The sequence below is a fragment of the Rosa chinensis genome, chromosome 4, assembly GCF_002994745.2.
Source record: "Rosa chinensis cultivar Old Blush chromosome 4, RchiOBHm-V2, whole genome shotgun sequence".
NCBI lineage: Eukaryota > Viridiplantae > Streptophyta > Magnoliopsida > Rosales > Rosaceae > Rosa > Rosa chinensis.
In genome coordinates this window covers 31683813-31691683 of record NC_037091.1, presented here as the reverse complement: position 1 = coordinate 31691683, position 7871 = coordinate 31683813, and the positions used below count along the sequence as shown (strand labels likewise).

The 7871-nt window shown below is 42.5% G+C and overlaps 1 pseudogene; it reads left to right on the top strand.

The window, feature by feature from the left end:
• The first annotated feature begins 3173 nt into the window (after positions 1 to 3173).
• LOC112195966 lies at positions 3174 to 7261 on the top strand (annotated as a pseudogene).
• The last annotated feature ends 610 nt before the right edge of the window (positions 7262 to 7871 follow it).

The following is a 7871-nucleotide window of genomic DNA, read 5'->3' as shown; positions in this document are numbered from 1 at the left end:
AAACGTTAGATGAGGTCCAAAGGACGTTGAATCTACAATCCCTAAGATGAATATGAAGTTTAAAGTCTGCTTTAATCCCGAATATCTTAAATGTTTGAAATACCATCAGAATGCAACCTTCTCCCAGAGCTCTACCAGTACACAAAAATGATGACCAGTTTGACATGCAGCAAGAACAACTAAGACAACTTTTAACTTCATGATCTGTGAAGGTAAAAGTATATCACAGTAGGGGAAAACCGAAGAAGGAGGGGAGACGAGGAGGTGGAACTAAAAGTGAGAAGAGCTTTTGGTTCAGACTCTCATGCATGCAGAGGAAAGAGCTCTCAGTCTCAGTGTAGTAGAACGAGAGAGACTATTCAGAATGGACTCAGAATTATGTCAAAAAAAAAAAAAAAACCTTGGTTTTACTGTAGATTGGACCCACGAGGAAAATAGAACACTTCGAAATGAATATACCTTCAAAAAGCTGTTCGATCTAGGGTTTAATTAAGCAGGTCAAAGTTACAGTTCAAATCCAATCAAATCAATGTGGAATTTATGGGGTCTAGCGAGATTGTTCTTACCTTTGAATTATTTATTATCTTTCACCTTTGTTCTTACATTTTTATTTGTTTGACTGTGTTAAAGAATATTGTCCTAGTTAGGGTACGCAGTTCTATGTAATTCTCCTTGATTCAATTCAGATAAAACAAAACAAATATCATATTTGATATATCCATGAAAAGAAAATTTCTAAGACTTTTGTGGATGCTTAAGTGGTTTAGTTATGTGTTCAAGTTGGACTAATAGATGTCTATGAATTCAAACCGTACCCCATGATAAACAAGCGCCAAAAAAACATTAGACAAAACGAGCATACATGCTTTAGAAAAGAGATACAAAACCCTAATGCATCTACAACTCCAAAATATGGAAATTCAAAGAGCAAAAAGACATAGAATGGGATATGATCCATCGACGCAGTAGTAAAGTTGTTACTTGTTAGGTGAGGATATATAATATACCTTATGTCTTTTCTTAAAAAAATCTTTGCCACCCTACACCACACCTATATTTTGATTTTGAAAAATAAGAGCAGTTAGAAGCATCGCGTGGTCCTTCAGTGACCTCACATAATTAGCTACTCAAAATTGGCAAGTCTTTCTTGACATTTGCCTCATTTTTACTCCATGATTTTTATTTTTAGTTTTTGTCTTTTGGAATATATAATTTACTCCATGATTTCAACATATATTTTTTTTTAAGAAGAGGATCAAAGGATTTCACTCCTACCCACATGGTGACTCAAACTCATGACTTCGATCTTAGGTAGTGTGTGCTCTAACCCATGACCCTTTTTTTTTTTGGCTTCTTTTCTTTTCCTTCTACTCTCGGTATTCTCAAGAAGGTTGTGAGAACACAAGGACCAAGTATCTCATAAAATGAATGAAAAGGTAGAGTTGCTAGAACATTCCCTTAAGCCCCTCAACAACTCACCCCTATATTTCAATTAACGCCGTACTTAACTTGACCAATTCTCTTCCAGTGGTGTTTCCTCACACGGCAATTGATAGTCAAGAAGAAGGTTTAAACTTTTTACTAATTTGCTTACAGCTCATTGGCGCACTCAATTAAACCGGCCCTCACTATGATTTTGACCATTGGTATCTAATTATTGTGAATTGATTGATGCAATATAACTACAAAAGTGACACAGTACCAGTTTTTCTTGATTCCCTCCACAATCCATCAATAGTTTCCCACAATACATATGCTAATTCAACGACTTGATTAATGTTAGTTTCTTTATTAGGTTCAAGAATCTTGAATTGTAAGCAACAACAAATAGAAATGTTCTAAATAAATGTTTTAATTACTCGAGCCCAACATTTTTCTAATTAATCTAAGAAAGATCAAAATCTACAATCAATTGGGTGGGTAATCAAGTAGTCGATCATCTCCCAAGATCCTATATATTTCTGGAAAAAGGAAAAAGGAAAAATCATATTTATAGGAAATAGTAAAGGAAAAGGCTCATGGGTCAGTTCAAATTTTTAACAAAAGGAACCTCTATGATCTATGATTTTGGGGTGGTCCATAAATAATAGTCTCTAGCTAGCAAGCTAGTAATTTGGTAAGTCATTTTCATGGGACAGTGGGGAAATTTGTCACGTTCAAAGAAACAATGCAATTATCATTTCTTGCACGGAAAAAAAAATACACCTTAAAATTATTACCGTAGTATGCTTCCTTTTTTTCTCTCTCTTTTTCCTTTACACTCTTGGTTAATTTGTAGCTGATATTACCTGCAAAGGCTGCAAAAAGGCCACTTGATTCAATTCACATGCCATAATTCTCATAATTGAGAAACCACATGCAATATTTCAAAAAAAAAAAAAAAGACCAAAAATTTCAGTCTTCAAATTTGAGGGTGGCTGCCATGAACTATCCTTTTTATTGTTTGGAAACTAATTTTGTTTTCTTCCTATTAACTTGAATCATTGCAAAGTCTTCGTCTAGCTACTATATACCAACCAATATAAACAATTGGGTTCTTCACAATTGCCCTTTTGATTTCCTTTATCTTTTTGTCTGCTTTCATAGTCAGGTCACTTTAGAATTAAAGAGAAATTAATTAATCAAAATAACAACTTCACAAAAATTTGAAAAAGTCAGGAAAAAAATGATTTCATATTTAAACAATCATATAATGTGGAAGCTTCACATGGATGGAGCAAACCGATTCAGATCTTATAGATTCAAGATATTATAAACTTTGAGAGAAAAAAAGGGTTGACTAACTGAAATGCACAACGGAGATTACGATCGGACGGCGACGAGAAGTGCCAGCAAGATCATAGGTTCATGATTGAATCAGTGTTTACATACATTCCATTGTATTGTTGCTTTTTGCTCAAGATAGAAAACAGAACGAGCCCGTGGAGTGGAATTATTAATCAAATTAAGTGTGAATATTATAGCATTATCTATTTATAGTATTAGTACTGAAGATTAACAATTTGGGGGGACTGGTTTTAAATTGGGACTGGGAGGAATTCCAAGTGATCCAAAGAGTAGTGTTTGTATTTGGTATTAAAAATAGATATAACGCCAGCTAACGAGTGTGCCCCATTTGACAGCTCTCCATCAACGACTCCGATCACTCGCTATATAACTCTCCATATTTGCATGCCTATTAGTTCATCAAACCCATTCATCCCTCTCTCCACTTCCACACTTCTTCCTCCATCTCTTCATTCCCCATGAGGAGTTCGAGTGGCGACCCCCCCTCTCGGGGTCGTCTTTGGCCGCAAATGGCCGTGGCTTTTGCAGCCATAGTTGTCGTCCTTTCGAGCAATGTGGGTTCAGTTCAAGCTGATCATCCTTACCTTTACTCTTCACCCCCACCGCCTTATGTCTACAGCTCGCCACCACCCCCCGTTCACTCTCCTCCACCACCGTACGTGTACAAGTCACCGCCTCCACCATCGCCTTCACCACCTCCTCCTTACGTGTACAAGTCACCTCCCCCACCATCGCCTTCACCACATCCTCCTTATGTCTACAAGTCACCTCCCCCACCATCGCCTTCACCACCACCTCCTTACGTCTACAAGTCACCCCCTCCACCATCGCCTTCTCCACCACCGCCGTATGTGTACAAGTCTCCTCCTCCTCCCTCACCTAAATTGCCTCCGTACGAGTACAAGTCACCACCACCTCCATCACCTTCTCCCCCACCACCATACGTCTACAAGTCTCCACCGCCTCCTTCCCCATCTCCACCACCACCTTACTACTACAAATCTCCTCCACCTCCAGCACATTCTCCACCACCACCTTACTATTACAAATCTCCTCCACCTCCAGCACATTCTCCACCACCACCTTACTATTACAAATCTCCTCCACCTCCAGCACATTCTCCACCACCACCTTACTACTATAAGTCTCCTCCTCCACCTTCTCCCTCACCACCGCCACCATACTACTACAAGTCCCCCCCACCTCCTTCTCCCTCACCTCCTCCACCATACATCTACAAATCCCCTCCACCACCTTCCCCATCTCCTCCTCCACCATACTACTACAAGTCTCCACCACCACCATCACCAAAGCCGTACGTGTACAAGTCTCCGCCGCCACCATCGCCGAAGCCTTACTACTACCAATCTCCTCCACCACCGGCTCCGTACTATCCACACCCACACCCACACCACCAGCCATTGATCGTCAAGGTCGTCGGAAAGGTCTACTGCTACAGATGCTACGACTGGGGATATCCAATCAAGTCCCACGACAAGAAACATCTCGAAGGTATTAATTCCGAAACATTAATTCTCCTTAATTAGTTATTGTATTCATTTTTGATGTTCTTCATTTTCGAAGAAAGAGATGTTTTTCAAATCTGATCTGGTCACAATCCCAAAACTGGCTACTGCGCCTGGTCCTTCTTTATATAATAATGTCATGGCGGCTTAATTTGTTCCACTTTAATTTTGCACTTAAGAAAAATATATTTGAAAATATTAATTTTCTTTTTTTTTTGAATAATGAAAATATTAATTTTCTCATAGCGCTGAATGTGCTGTTATTTTATATATTATTTCTTTTTTCAAGATGTACTGCAAATTAAAATTTCCTTTTTCGCTGTCCAACTACAGAAAGAAAAGGATCCTGTCCTTTTCAATTTTAAGGATTTGGTAAATTCAGTGACTTTGATCATAGAAGTGATAGAACCAATCAATTAGTTAGTGATTAACCTAATAAGTAGTTAGATTTGTCTGAGATTGATTGTTAGTATTATAAATGGGAGATCGTAACTGATCTAATTTTTAAATATAAATTACGCAGGCGCTGTTGTTGAGATCACATGCTGGGCAGGCAAAAAGGCGATCATGGCTTACGGTAAAACCAAGAACAACGGTAAATTCAGCGTCGCAGTCGAAGATTTTGACTACGGTAAATATGGTGCCAAGGCTTGTACCGCGAAGCTCCACATGGCACCCAAGGGTTCACTCTGCAGCATTCCAACTCCTCTCAACTGGGGCGACAAGGGAGCCAAGCTGAAGGTCAAGTCCAAGAACAATTGGGAGGTTGTGCTCAAGGCCAAGCCCTTTGCTTTCGCTCCAAAGACCCCTTACAAGGAGTGTGCTAAGCCCGCTCCACACCATCCTTCTCCTTACGTCTACAAGTCGCCGCCTCCACCAACCCCTACTTACGTCTACAAATCTCCTCCTCCACCGTCGCCAAAGTACATTTACAAGTCGCCGCCACCGCCGGCTTACTACTACAAGTCGCCACCACCACCATCACCAAAGCCGTATGTGTACAAGTCTCCACCACCACCATCTCCCAAGCCGTACGTGTACAAGTCTCCTCCCCCACCATCTCCTAAGCCGTACGTGTACAAGTCTCCACCGCCACCATCTCCCAAGCCGTACGTCTACAAGTCTCCACCGCCACCATCTCCCAAGCCGTACGTGTACAAGTCTCCTCCACCACCATCACCGAAGCCGTACGTGTACAAGTCTCCACCACCACCATCTCCGAAGCCGTACGTGTACAAGTCTCCTCCACCACCATCACCGAAGCCGTACGTGTACAAGTCTCCACCACCACCATCTCCGAAGCCGTACGTGTACAAGTCTCCACCACCACCATCTCCCAAGCCGTACGAGTACAAGTCTCCTCCACCACCATCACCCAAGCCGTACGTGTACAAGTCTCCACCGCCACCGCCACCAAAGTACTACTACAAGTCTCCACCACCACCCACATACATCTACAAGTCACCACCACCACCATCACCGAAGCCATACATCTACAAGTCTCCACCACCACCACCACCAAAGTACTACTACAAGTCTCCACCACCACCACCACCAAAGTACTACTACAAGTCTCCACCCCCACCAACTTACGTATACAAGTCACCACCACCACCCACATACATCTACAAGTCACCACCACCACCATCACCTACACCTTACGTGTACAAGTCTCCACCACCACCACCACCAAAGTACTACTACAAGTCACCACCGCCACCAACTTATATCTACAAGTCACCTCCACCACCAGCATATATCTACAAGTCACCACCACCACCACATTCTCACCCTCACCCACCCTACATTTACAAGTCTCCACCACCACCTTCACCATCTCCTCCTCCTCCATACTACTACAAATCCCCACCACCACCACCACCATACATCTACAAGTCTCCTCCACCTCCATCACCTTCTCCTCCACCTCCATACTACTACAAATCACCACCACCACCATCACCCTCTCCCCCACATCCATACTACTACAAATCTCCCCTCCACCATCACCTTCTCCTCCTCCACCTTATATCTACAAGTCACCCCCACCACCGTCACCCTCTCCTCCCCCTCCATACTACTACAAATCTCCCCCTCCACCATACGTCTACAAGTCCCCTCCTCCTCCCTCACCCTCACCTCCACCACCATATTTATACAAATCTCCACCACCACCCTCGTCGTCTCCCCCTCCACCATACCACTACACCTCCCCGCCGCCACCTTCCCCATCTCCTCCACCACCATACCACTACACCTCACCACCACCGCCCTCTCCATCTCCTCCCCCACCATACCAATACAAGTCTCCACCTCCCCCACACAAGGAACCAAAGCCAACTCCTCCCTACCATTACACATCTCCACCACCACCATCGCCATCTCCTCCACCACCATACCACTACACCTCACCACCACCACCCTCTCCATCTCCTCCCCACCATACCAATACAAGTCTCCACCTCCCCCACACAAGGAACCAAAGCCAACTCCTCCCTACCATTACACATCTCCACCACCACCATCGCCATCTCCTCCTCCACCATACCACTACACCTCCCCACCTCCACCTTCCCCATCTCCTCCCCCACCATACGCTTACAAGTCTCCACCACCTCCTTCACCTTCTCCTCCTCCTCCCTACGTCTACAAGTCACCTCCACCTCCGGTGAAATCTCCCCCACCACCGGTGTACATTTACGCCTCTCCCCCACCACCCACTCACTACTAAGCTCAAACACATGCATAGACCAATCATGTAAGTCGAATTAAGTTTCTATTTTTGTTTTCAGTTTATTAGTTATCAATGGTAATAACATAATTAATCTAAACGTACTAATTAACGATGTAATTGCAGGTTTTAATTTAAGCAGCAGAATAAAGGAAGGCTTCATGAGCCGAATACTGAGACACCAAGCTTCCAATCCAAGTCCATTGTTATTGATATTGGTGATCAAAAAGTGTCTGGCAGAAACATCAGCTATGACCAGCAACCTCATCTTGCACATGCTCTTATTATTCTCATCATCCAAAATGGGAATTCAAAGCAAGATTGATCTTGGTCTTGGAAGGAACTAATAATTTGGCTTGGTCGTCACAGTGTCGTCATTTTTTCAATTCTAAATTATATTTGATTGTATAGGGTAGCAGTTACATGGCCTTTTTTTTTTTTTTTTTTTAAATTGTATGATTAGCTTCTATTTATTGGTGAGGATAGATGTTTGATGTTTCTTTAGGCAAGCGCCGAGTTATTTATCAATAAAAATGATGAATTACTTTCACTCTCTCTATTACTCTGCTTTTATAGCTAGCTAGCTTTTTGATAGTGCTCTTCGATTTTATTTGCTTGGCTTTTCTGTCCTCTATTCTAAGGGATAGTGCCCCCAAATATATAGGACAATCTATTGTGTAGGGTTCACAAAGTGGCAGCAAAATGAATTTTGAGTTGAGTGGATTGTGGGGTTTATTGCATAATCTGTCGTCAACTTGGAAGCATCGTTTCGAGGATCAAATTCCATATATAGTTAAGCGGCGGCGGCTGCCATGATTAACAACTTG